Genomic DNA, 13551 nt, shown 5'->3' with positions numbered 1-13551 from the left:
GGGGATGGGCACTATACCAGTCCTGCCATGGTGGCTCTACTCCTTGTCTTCTTCAACAGAACAGAGGCAGGCTATTTTCCAAAAGAGCTCAGCTCAGTGCAAAGGGCAATGATCATGAAGATCCTCCTACAGAGGACACAAACCTCATCGTGGACACAGAATGGCAGAAGGACCCAAGCACGGACTCTAGGACTGGACCACTTGGCAGGCTCCTAAGCTCTCTGGACCTCTGCTTCCTCATCTGTAATAGTCATACCCCTCATCTGGGGTAATCACAGTAGCTTTCCTCAGACGGCTGCTGTGAGGTTAGAATGGTGCCTGGCATGTATGAAGTGTTTGCGTGTGTGCATGCGTAGTCTCTCAGTTGTGTCCGACTCTTTGCAACCCCATGACTGGTAGCCTGTAAGTCTCCTCTGTCCATGGGATTTTCCAGGCAAGAATATTTGAGTGGGTTGCCATTTCCTTCTCCAGGAGATTTTCCCAACCCAGGGATTGAACTTGCATCTCCTGTGTCTCCTGCATTGCAGACAGATTCTTACATGCTGAGTTATCAGAGAAACGATTGTTAGTTATAATTATGACAAAGCCCAAGTCCTCATGGAAGCAGTGCCAAGGGATTCTGGGCTCCCAATCTCCTCCTCCAAACCCCCATGGGAGAATGGGTGTTTCAGAGGGAAGGGACGATGGCTTGTTCATTAAAAAATTTCACCTCATTTTATTTATTTGTTTTTTGGCTGTGTAGCATGCAGGATCTTAGTTCCTAACCAGGGCTTGAACCTGTGGCCCCTGCAGTGGAAAGTACAGAGCCCTAACCACCGGGCCAACAAGGAAGTCCAACTTGTTCATCTTTGAATTCCAAGTGCCCATCACCACCTGGCACACTGCAGGTGCCCAATGAATAAGTGATGTTAGGCTACTGCATGATCCTACGGCATTGGGATTGTGAGTTCCACTTTACGGAGAAGGAACATGGGACTCCCAGAGGAGAAGGGACTTGCCTAAGCCACATGGGGTGGCCAGTGAAAAACCTGGGTTTGACTCCAAGTCTTTTTCTCTTTGCTGTCGACCAGGAGGGTGTCCCAGGCTTTCCCAACTGGGTGGCCAACTCTACTCAGTCCTGAAGCATCTACCCTCTTGCTCCCACCCGGGGAAAGGGCCTTGAGTGGACCCCTACTCTGGGGCTCAGTGTTACAGCTCCATACAACCTCAAAGTGCAGCATCAGGGCAGGGAGCTAGAATATCAGAGAGAGAGGATGGGAGAGTGCCCTCCCACAGTGTGTGGAGGCAGCCAATAGATGGTTAGAAGGCAGAGATGATAAGACGCAGTCATGGCCTCGGTGGGGGAAAGGGATATTCCTGGCCCTCCCAGCGTGACTCTAGTGTGCCTTCCATGGTATGTGGTGGCAGAGCAGGATGGGGGATGGCTGACAGGTGGTCCAGAGGCCCTGTGTAGAAGCCTGGGAAGCTGGGAGGGGGAGGGATAGTGAGCAAAGCCTCCTGACCTGTTACTGGCTGATCAGAAAGAAGGGTGGAGGGTGCGTCCCACAGAGGGGTGGCCTCTCAGAGGTCCCTGACACAGCCAGTGCATCCTGGTGATGATGGTTTGTATGGGCCCAACACCCTCACTGTCTTCTGTACCCAGAGACCTGCACTTCAGGTGGGGCAGTGGGTGTCCGTGAAGGCTGCGCTCTGTCTCCTGGAAAGAACCTGGTGGCCTCCACTGGCAGCTCTGAATGTGAATATGGGCACTGCCACTTAAAGAGACAGACTGGTATAGGGAGGGGAGCCTGGCCTGGGAGCTCCATCACCGAACAACCGTGAGAGAAGAAGGGTCCCTTCTTCTCTCTGGGCTCCAGTCTTCCCATCTGTATAGTGGGGAGATTGCATTTGATGACCTCTGAAGTTGCTCCTTGCTCTGATGGTGACTGTAACCAGCAGACAACTAATCAATATTTGTTGAGTAAATGAGGGAGTCAGTGTGGTTCCACGCTGATGATAGGATCTAGGCAGATGACTTTTGAAAGACAAGTGAGGCTGTTTTTTTAAACTTTTTATTGAAGTAGAGTTGATTTACAATGCTATATAAAGTGCACAGGAAAGTGATTCTGTTATGTATGTGTGTGTGTGTGTATATATATATATATATTCCTTTACAGATTCTTCTCCATTATAGGTTATTACAAGATGTTGAATACAGTTCCCTGTGCTATACAATAAGACCTTATTGTTTGTTTATTAGGGCTTCCCTGGTGGTTCAGATGATAAGGAATCTGCCTGCAATGCAGGAGACCAGGGTTTGATCCTTGGGTTGGGAAGATCCCCTGGAGAAGGGAATGGCAACCCACTCCAGTATTCTCGCCTGGAGAATCTCATGGATGGAGGAGCCTGGCGGGCTACAGTCCATGGAGTCACACAGAGTCGGAAATGCTTAGTGACTAAGCACAGTAAGCACAGTGAGTGAAGTGAAAGTCGCTCAGTTGCGTCCGACTCTTTGCGACCCATGGAATTCTCCAGGCCAGCATACTGGAGTGGGTAGCCTTTCCCTTCTCCGAGGGATCTTCCTGACCCAGGGATTGAACCATGGTCTCCTGCATTGCAGGCGGATTCTTTACCAACTGAGCTATCAGGGAAGCCATATATAGTAGTGTGTATCTGTTAATCACAAACTCCTAACTTATCCCTCCTTCACTTCCCCCTTTGGTAACCAAAGTTTGCTTTCTATGTCTCTGAGTCTATTTTCATTTATAAATAAGTTCATCTGTATGGTTTTTTAGATTCACCATGAAAGTGATATCTGTGATACTTGTTTTTCTCTGACTTACTTCACTTAGTGTGATAATCTCTAGGTCCACCCATATTGCTGCAAATGGCATGATTTAATTCTCTTTTGTGACTGAGTAATATTCCATATATATATATATATATCTCACTTTTTTTAATCTATCATATGAAGCTGTTTCAACCTGCAGAGTTAACAAAAAGTTGAACATTCATGGGCTGCTTACTCTGTGCCTGACGTTGTACTGAGCACTTCCCATTTGTTTCCTGATTAAATCTTCGTGACCACTCAACGGTACAGGTGCTGTTATTGTTCCCATTTCACAGATGAGAAAATTGAGGCACAGAGGATTGCTCTGCCCCACAGACAGAATGGTGATATTACTCAGAACTCTTTCAGCTGCGTGGGGCAGAAATGCAACTCATAGCCTTAAGGATAAAAGAGAAGGTATTGCTTCCATATCTGTAAAGTCCAGGATACCCTGACCCAAGAGCCCAAATCACAGTTTCAGGAATCCTCCTTTCTCCTGATCACTTCAACATGACCAGTGTCATGGGGAATGCCCACTCCAAGAAGAAAAATAGTGTAGATGTTAAAGGCTCCATTTCTGAAGTCTGAGTACCTGGATCAAGCTCTAGCCTGGCTGTGTGACCCTGGACGAGTGGGTCAGCCTGTTTGGCTCAGTTTCCTTGTGTGTGAAATGGGGATAAGAGCTGTACTTACCTTGTGGGGTTGTTGGCAGCTTAGATGAGTAGCAAGTGCTAGGAAATGGACTTGACCTTCAGTGTGTGTGCACTGCTGCTGCTACCTTTAAAAGTTCCCAGTGGGGAGACAGCCTCCCTTACCCTGCAGTCTGAAAAAGCCCCATGTTTGACTAATATTCGACTGACTTGGGTCCTGTGCAGTCTGCTAAACCAACGCCTGTGGCCAGGGAAGGGAATATGCTAATTAGGCCTGATCACATGCCCACCCTGGAGCACAGAGATGGCCAGTCCTCCCAGCACCATGGACCAAGTGTGGTGATGGTTGACCTGCCAGAGGAAAGCCACAGAGTGTCACCGGAGGGCTGTGCATGCTGAACGGGCACAAACCGAAAGGTGACCATGGACATGAACCCAGGTATTAATAGTTCACCTCCCAAGAATGCAAGCACGGATTCTTTATAAAGATAATTTCAGACATATATATTTCGATAAAAATTAAAAAAGAAAGGTAGTTTTCCATTTATTTAAAAAATTAACTTATATACAGAAAAATTAACTTTAAAATTTTCTGTTCAATTCTGTGCATTTTAATGCCAGCATGGGGTCTTGGAACCACGGCCGTAAACAGGGTACAGAACGATTCCAACACCACCGAGAATTCCGTCATGCTGACCTATTGTAATCAGTCCCTCTCCTACCCCAGACCCATGGTAACCACAAATCTGTTCTCCAGCCTTACAGTTTTGCCTTTTCCAGAAGGTTCTATAAATATAACCATTGGCCTGTCGTCTTCTGAGATTGACTTCTTTCACTGAATATAATGCATTTGAGATGCACCCGTGATGTTTTGTGAATCAATAGTTGGTTCCTGTTTATTACTGAGTAATATTCCATAGCTGGGTTATAACATGTTTTGTTTATCTATTTACCTGTTAAAGGCCATTTGCATTGTTTCCAGTTTTTGGTAATCATGAATAGTGCTGCTATAAACATCTGTTCACAGGTTTTTGTGTGAACATAAGATTTTATTTCTTTGTAAATAAATACTTAAAACTAAGTTTGCTGAGTCATATGATGAACTTTATAAGAAACTGCCAGACTGTTCTCCAGGGTAGCTATACCACTTTGCGTTTCTACTAACAATGTGGAAAATTCTGGTTCCTCCACAGCCTTCCCAGCACTTGGCGGTTGCCAGTATTTTCTACTCTTGCCTTTCTAACAGATGTGCAGCCCAAGCATGGAGTCTTAACTGAAAATTTTAGTAAATGGTGTTTGCGCGTGTGTTAGTTGCTCAGTCGTGTCCAACTGTATGCAACCCTTTGCACTGTAGCCCACCAGGCTCCTCTGTCCATGGAATTCTCCAGGCAAGAAGACTGGAGTGGGTTGCCATTCCCTCCTCCAGGGGATCTTTCTGACCCAGGGATTGAACCTGGTCCTCCTGCACTGCAGGTGGAATCTTTATTGTTTAAACCAAAATGGTGCTTAGTGGCTGCAAAAGTCAGAAAAAGGCTTGCTGGAGTGAGCAGGACCCTAGAACAGTGGTCAAAGTGGGGGTTGGGGTAGGGGGTTCCTGTGAGTGTTGGAAGGGACTGTTTTAAGACAAGTTGGTGGTGGACCTGGGAGAGCAGAAGGGCTGTCAGGGCTGTGAAGGACTTCAGATGTCACCCTGGGTTATCGTCCACCGTGCCTGTGAGGAGACCCAGGTCTGGATGCAGAGGAAGGAACTTGCCCAGTGACAGGACACACAGCAGTGTCTCGGTAAATGGGTGAATGACCAAAGGAACTTTCTTCCTCCGATTCCTCTGGGGATGGGATAGATGGCTGTGCTTGAACTGGAGGTAGTGGGGGCACCAGCTGATCTTTCTTGGGTCCTTTGAGCTGGGTTCTTGGTGATGGGCAGGACTCAGAACCAGTTCTGTGTGGCATTGCCTGGCCTGGTGGGACCCCGTGCTTACTGTGGAAGGAGGGGGGCAGAGTGCAGAGTTGGGATGAGTGGCAAATGTCCATCCTGCAGATATTCATTGAACTTGTTGCATGAAGAGTGGGCCATTCGCCTGCTTTTGTGTGACCGGGAATCTTTGAGGGCTCTGAATCTGCATGAAAGCCACTAGGCCTGTCCCAAAGGGAATCCAAGCTATCGCTCCCCCAGGATGACAGCGGCACAGCCAGCTCCCACAGCCCCGTGTCTGAACCTCAGTGAAAACTGCAGGGAATCAGGGCTGAGCGGATGGACTGCTGGGAGCCAGCGTGAGGAACTCTGTCCATGGCAAAGGTCATGAGGAAGGAGGCTCGGCATACGCAAAGGTGGGATCGAGCCTCAGGAGTCCCCCTGGAAATTCTTGAGCGTCTACCCCCAAAACCAGAGTCTGCCTACTTTACTACTTTGTGCTCTCACCTACACCTCTGACTTTACGGGGGGCTGTCCCCCACCACCTCTCTCTGAAAAAGAGTTAACTTACAGCTTCAGTTAATAAAGTTCCTGGGCGTGACAAGAGTGTTTCAACCTACAAACTCCTTTGGAAGTCCTCTAGCCTGCCTGAACAGGTTCTTCCGGCCACATGTGAGTGTTCACAGGCTCCCAACCATGAGAGGCATGAGATGTTCTAAACTGTCTAAATACAGATTCCTTTGAGCAGTTAAAAGATTGATTAGAAATTGTATTGGTGAAGGGTTTTTCACTTGTTGGGCCAATGTTTGCTGCTAAGTTTCCATATCCCTTACCTACTGTGTCCCTGGGAGTGTATTGATTAATATAATTGTTGTATAGGAATGTAAGTAGTAGCTTTAATGTTTGTAACCTTGGACCCTTGAGTTAATTCTTTTCTTGTTATAGCCCACCACACCTTTGCCCTATAGGAATGCAACTTTATCTAATGCTTTTGGAGGGTTGCGCCTGACTTTAGAATAATCACCTTTAGAGAAAAATAAGTTTTCTGAAGAAAGGGTCATAAAATATTAACAGGCCTCCTGGTCAGAAGATGATGTAAATCACCTAAACTTTTGCATATGATAAGTTTGCAGGAAGAAAGCTTGGCTTCGATCAAGGACTGCTGTCCTTGCATGACTCTACCCCTTCCCCCATTATCCTCTATGCACAACTTAAGGTATAAAAACTACTTTGGAAAATAAAGTGCGGGCCTTGTTCACCGAAGCTTGGTCTCCCCCATGTCGTTCTTTCTCTCACCTTCTGGCTGAATTCCCGTCTGGAGTGTGGAGGCTCGTCAAGCCTACTGATTTTGCCTGGGCTTCTAAGATCTGACCGGGGAGGGCTTAGTGTCTCCTCTCCTTCGGGAGAAAGGGAGGACGCCTGCGGCCTATGTAGGTGATGCAAATTCCTTGTCTTTGAATTTTATTGGCTTTCAAAGTAAACCAAGTTATTCAGCCTCTTTTCTTCACTGAATTTCTTCGCTGAGCTATCCTTATTTAAGCACTCTTTATATCTTTAATTCTACCATATCCTGATTGCCAAAGCCATCTCCCCTTCGAATCCTCTGACTCCACCGGGGCTGGACCCCGGCAATGGCCCCGGGTTCTGGGGGCCAAGTCGGGAAGGACCAATGATTACCTCGTGTGATGGGGAGGGTATGTCTTGGTTCCCATCTCAGCTTTTACAGGGGTTGGGGGTGTCTCTCTCTGACTTACAGCTAAAGCACTCACGAAAGGAGAAGGGAACGGCAGAGAAAACCTCTGTTCAAGAAGCTCAGGATCACATATACCTTGGTCAAGGAGGCGGGCGCCTGCCATCCATGATGGTAGCCACACCGTAATCTACCCGCCCTACTTCTCACCCCCTGCTCTGCCACAGACCTAGAATTCCACATCAGGGTCTCTCCTTTGATTAAAGCTTTGACTCTAGAAGAGCCCTGTACATATTACCTGGGGAGGGCAGGTCATTGTGTGTGATTTGATTAAACTGACTGCTGCCACTTAGAGAGTACCTAAGTATAAGAGAGGAGAGGGTTGATGAGTGGAGGAGGGATGAGTGGGAGACGGATTGGTCTGAGCAAAAGGTGTGGTCCCGCTATGTCAGGATGGTGTGTGTGTGTGTGTCGGGGGGTGGTCAGGCATGACCCAGGTGGGGAAGCAGACTCATTGTGGGCCCTCTGGGGCAGGGGTACAGGCTCTGGAGGAGGGCAGGGTAGGAGTGGCCTGAAGGCATCCTTTTTGTCTGCAGTTTTCAGAATCACGCATGCACCTTATGAAGTCTATGTGCTCCTGAGACCTTCAGATGCTGCCCTGGGGCTGCGCTCTGGGGCTCTGGCAGAGTCCTCTTGGACCTGGGCTGTGCCCCCTTTACCTTCCCTCAGAGCAACTCTCCCTTGCAACAGAAGCTTATGATGTAGGAGAGTGAGTCCTGCCTCTTGGCGTCTTTTCCCCACTGGCAACATCAAAGGTAACTGTACCCTCTCCTTCCAGTTAATGCATTTTGGACTGAGAAGATAGACTGTAGCAAAACAGTGATGAAGACAATAACATCTCGACAGTGACAGCAACAAATGCCATTTTAAGTGCTTGTTTCCCACCAGGTGCTGGTCAGCACTTTACAGGCGCTGCATGTAATCCTCACAAAGGTCCCACAAGTACCCCATTTTACCAATGAGGAGATGGAGGCGTGGCTTGTTCAGGGTCATGTGGTGAGTCTACAAAGGATGGGGAATGCACATGCAGGTCTCACTTCAAGTGGATGCTCTTGAACACCTCTCGAGGTCAAATAAAGTGGAAGTGATCCATCCCTTAATTAAGTCAACAGGGGAGTGTGCAGGAGGAACCCCTGGGGGTCCTGGGCCCAGCTGGGTTGGGGATAGGAGACCAGGGCGAGCCCCTGGTCTGTCTGGGGGAGACGGGGTGGCACTGCTGGGGAGCGCTTTCTGCTGCTTGCTGCTGGGTAGCCCTTGTCCTTGGTTGGCATTCACAGTGGGACTTCCCTGACTCGTCCTCAGCAAAGTTTATCCAAGGAGAACTTGGCTGTAAATTTCCCCAACTCCGTGGCCATCCAGCCCTGGCCCTGGCCTCGGTCAGTGGACGCTGCTGAGCTGACAACAGATTCGTCACTGGCTGAGTCCTGAGCCAGCACAGCTGTCAGCAGGGAGGAGTGGCTCTGCACCACGACCGTGGCAAGTTTACCCTTGAGCCTGACAGGTGCAGACAGAGATCTCAGAATTTGTGGCTCTTCTCTCTGAATGATGGATGGACTGGCTCCTTGAGTCTCTGCTCCACCAACTGCTGTCAGAGCAGGCGAGTCTGTGGAAAGTGCCGTGGATGGCGGGACATGTCTGCTATAGGCCTTTGGGGCAACTTGGTCAGTGGGCAGGGCTGGGCATGGGTGCCATGACCCTGGCCAGACTGGAAGAAGGGACATGGTGGTTGGGAACCTGATGTCCATCACTCCCCACCCTCCTGACCGTCTGCGTGCCATCTCTGCACAAGGCACAATGTCCAGGCACAACTCATCTTAATGTTCTCTCTTTCCTGCTTGCTTCTTTCAACTGATCTATCCACCCAACAAACATTTATGGAGCGTCCATTATTGGCAGGCACTGTGCTGGGGAAAGAGAGCGTAGAAGACCCCCAAGGTGCCCATCATTATGGAGCCGCAAGTGACAGGCAGAAACCAACAAATTCAATAAAGAAACAAGAGAAAGCCTAGGAGTGATGAGGGGCTAAGAAAGGAATTCAGATGAAGAGAGAGTGAACAAGGCGACACTTTAGGTGGTCAAGAAAGTGTCCCTTTGGAGAAGGCAATGGCAGCCCACTCCAGTATTTTCACCTCGAGAATTGCATGGACAGGGAGGAATGGTGGTCCATAGGGTCGCAAAGAGTTGGGCATGACTGAAGTGACTTAGCATAACATACAAAGTGTCTCTTAGGAGGTGACACTATGTGAAGAGACAGTGCTGGCCAGGCGCCATCTCTGGGGAGAGCCCTAGGCAGACAGAGCAGCTGGTGCAGAGTGCCTAAGGCGGGCCTGAGCTTAGGGCACTGGAGGAACACAGACGGGCTGCCCCGGCTGGAGCAGAGCGAGTGGCGGGGATGTGGCAGGGGACAGAGGCTGGCGAGGCAGACCGAGGGCTGCTGCTTCTTTAAGTCAGCACAAGGAGCTTGGCTTTTATCCTAAGTGGGATGGGATGCTACTGGGGTTTAAAGTAGGGGAGAGGCGTGCTCTGATTTATGTTTTGAGGTGATTACTCTGGTTGCGTGAGAGCAGATGCCACTAGCAAAATCCAAACTTGCCACGTTTCTCCAGCTGCCAACACACACAGCCTGCCCAGAATATCCAATGCCATTTATCCTGGAGCCGTTCTGACCGTATCAGACGCATTGTGTCTAAGATGATTTTAAATGCATAAAGTAATAGTGTCATTATACCCAGACACATACCTCATATGTATTTCTTTTTAAGACATGTGGGCAAGGTTCAATCCTAGCCAAGAAAGATACAGAGCCTTGAGTAAAATTGGCACCATCCTAAGTCCATCAGTTACAAGGACTGCTCTTAATAAATTGAATAACCCAGGGAAGTTAAATGTAGGCGCCTTAAAAGTGTGGGCCCATTGGCCCAAAGGGATATTAACAGATTGGCATTTAAGTGTTGATGTTCCTGAAGCTTTGGGCAGCGACGTAATTCAAAACATGGTTTGGTGTGACAACATTTAGTGGGATATGTTGAATCTGAGATGAGCACGTCATACATAAAAGAGAGGAGGAGGGCTAGATGCTAGAAAGGGAAAGGAGAATGGAAATTGAGAAAAGCCTTTTAGAGCATGATAGGAAAGAATTTAGAAGCCCTGGAATTGAATTGCAAAGAACAGCATGAACTTGTGACTTTCACATTGTGCTCCATCACTGAAATAGCTCAGGCTGCCTCTGGGCTGATGCACCTTCCCCAGGTATTGTGATAGAATCATGCAGCCACGGGGACTGTGGATTAGTTTTTCAAATCACCTTGTACTGAAAGGAAGCAGGGATTCCCCAAAGGATAACTGTGCTGGATCTTGAGGTTGGAAGGCAATGATGCTTTCAGAGATGCCTGCGGGAAAATTGGAATGTGCACAGAGGCCAGCTCAAAGAGAACCTCCTTTACCCCCATCAGGATACCCAAGCAGGGACAATCGGAGCATAACAACTGGTAATTGTGGGCAAGGGACACAAACTAAGCCCGAATAAGAGTTTAAGTCCATGAATGTACCAAAAAATGGAAATAAATAGGAAGGATGCCAGGGACGTTGGCATGCACGCAATTTTCAGCATGGTTTACAGAGGGATGTGGATCAAGTCGCATGGCCAGAGGTTCACACACTGTGGTCAGTAACCAGATCTCCAGTCCACATTTTTGTTGACTTGCTCCAATGGTTTGCTTAAAGGATGAGAGTGCATGTGGAATTGCACTATTCCTTAGGATGTTTTATATGATTTGAAGAGAAATCCCTGGTGGCTCAGATGATAAAGAATCTACCTGCAATGCAGGAGACCCGGGTTCAGTCTTTGGGTTGGGAAGATTCTCTGGAGAAGGGAGTGGCTATCCAGGCCAGTATTCTTGCCTGGAGAAGTCCATGGACAGTGGAATCTAGTGAGCTATGGTCCGTAGAGTCACAAAATGTTGGACACGACTGAGTGACTAGCACTTTCACTTTTTTAAAAAGGATGTTTATTTAGTGGTGCTCAGTGTTTGTAAAAAGCAAGAGATGGAGTGTCGTGACCTGCAAGGCTTGCTTCAATTACTCAGTGAGAACACACTCTCAGACCCACAACACCTGGATTCTGTCCTTGTAGAATTTTGTGTGCCACGTCCACACTGTCCTTTGTCCAGGAAAAGGGTGTATATTGTACCAGAAGGAAATCAAGGTGTCTTGAGAAAAGGGAGGAGCAGAGGGATGGTATTGTGCCCTGGCCAGAGCAACCAGGCCTGTATTTAGTCAGTAGATACGTGTGTGCCTCTGTGTGTTCTCGTGCTAGAAGGGTAAAAAGTGTGAATTATTGTAAAGTTTAAAGTTAGAGACCTTTAATGTATAATCCTGATTTTCAGTTCTTTTTTTTTTTTTCAAATGAGAAGATTTGGAAGTGCTGAGCTAGTATTTCCATTGTTATGGAAGGCTGGGGTTGAATAGGAATTTCTCCTTCCAGACCTAGCTGGCCACTCCAGCTAGCACTAGTCCCTACCATTCTCTTTTGTATCTTGTTTAAATTACTTTCTTGAGCTCAGTAGACATTTAAGGTTTGAACCCTTGTTGGCGATATCAATCAACAACAATAAAAAATGGCCATTATTACTATTTTACAGGTAAGAAGACTGAGACCCAGAGGGCTCAAGCAAGTTGCTTTAAAGTCACAGGTTGGGGGACGGACTGCTAGTTGATTATCCTACCATCCATTCTCCTCTTCTTCTTTGCAGACAGAACCCTATTTCATTTGGGCTAGAGTGTGTCGAGGTAAAAGAGTACACTTCCTAGGTTCCTTTGCAGTTAGGTGTGGCTGTGTGAATAAGTTCTGGCCAAGAACATGTGGGCAGTGTCAGACAGATCGTTTAAGAACATCCTTAAAGTGGAGGGACAAGTCCTTTTTTCTCTTGCTTATCCTCATTCCTGACATCTGGAATGCAGATGTAATGGCTGGAGCTCTTTCATGCATATTGGGCCATGAGGAAATGTTGAGGATGAAAACCGAGCATGTTGGGATGGAGATTGGAAGTGGGTTTTGTGATGACTGTGTAGATCCACCACACCAGTCCTGACCCACATTCCATTAGACCCCTGTTTCGATGGTTCTCTGCTTCTGTAGCTGATACAGTGTTGAGGCCAGGGTGTATTCTCCCACCCAGCCTTCTAGTCTGTGCTGCAGTAAAAGCTTTCCATATCGCCTGAAGCTGGCTTCCTCACTCCCTTCTGGCCTCCTGGCACTGGATGAGCAACTGGAGCACATGCTTGGACTGGCTAATTAAGCAAGTGGCCACCTTCCAGTTCCACAGAAATGACAAAACTGACCCAAGCAAGGGCAATCTGGAAGTCTCTTGGTTGGGGAACTAACATATGTTGCCTCGCTATAAGAACAGTAGCCTCTGAGTGTCTTCTCTGGGCTGCCCTCCAAGGCCCAAGGATGGATAAACAATGCCTGCAATAATGACCAAATGGAGGGGCTTCTCAGGGAGACCCCAAAAGTTTGCCAAGGCTGTTACCAGCTGGCACCCAATTTTTACTCACGCGAAGTGTATTCCTGTATTGAAAAGTGTCTTTTCTGTTCAAAGTAATGGGTCCTTCTCATTTGAGCGGTTGGGATTTATTTTGCCTTTGGAAAATAGAACCCCACATGGTCAGATAGCGAAGACTTCTCTGGGGGCCATGAATGGATACAGCCTGGAAAATTCTCAAGGTTTGTGTGCAAGCCTGTTCAATCTTAAAAACAATGACAACGGTGATAATGATATCTCTTGGAGCCATCTCCCCATCTTTCTTCTTGCTTTCATTTCTTCAATGAGTGGTCTAAACCCTCTCCTCATTATGTCTGCTTCCTCTTACTGCTCATCCCAAGGGGACCTGCTCTCACCCTGGTCACCCTCTGAGGACTATTCTGGTTAAAGTCATCAGTTGTCTCTTGTTCCTGATTCAACGACTTTAAAAGAAGTTATTATTTGATTGGACCTCTCTCTGGAGTTTGATACCATCAGTCACTTTCTCAGTCACTTTTTCCTTAAAATATTCTAAATCGTCTCCTCTTTTGATCTTCTGACAATATGATCTTTTGGTTTTTCCCTCTACCTCTCAGACCAAACTTTCTTCAGTTTTGGTTAAAAACAATCCTTGTTTTTCCACCTTGTTTTATGTCCCTGGATATGTTCCAGTGTCTCCCAGTTTACAGTCAATGGGAACTTCAGTTTGTATCCTATTGTTGTGAGAAAACTGTATATATCTTAATTATTTTGAAAAAAAAAAAAATCCTTGTTTCTGGAAGGTCCGTCTTTGGTCCCCCCTTCTCCTCCTCTCTACTTCTCTTCCTCTCTTTCCTCACTGGACACACTCTCCCGAGACTCTTGCTCTTTCTCCACTCCTCTTTCCACCCTACAACTAGTAGTAGTTA

Source organism: Bison bison, unplaced genomic scaffold, assembly GCF_000754665.1.
Source record: "Bison bison bison isolate TAMUID 2011002044 unplaced genomic scaffold, Bison_UMD1.0 scf7180017864158, whole genome shotgun sequence".
NCBI classification, from domain to species: Eukaryota; Metazoa; Chordata; class Mammalia; order Artiodactyla; family Bovidae; genus Bison; species Bison bison.
This window is presented reverse-complemented; position numbering follows the sequence as displayed.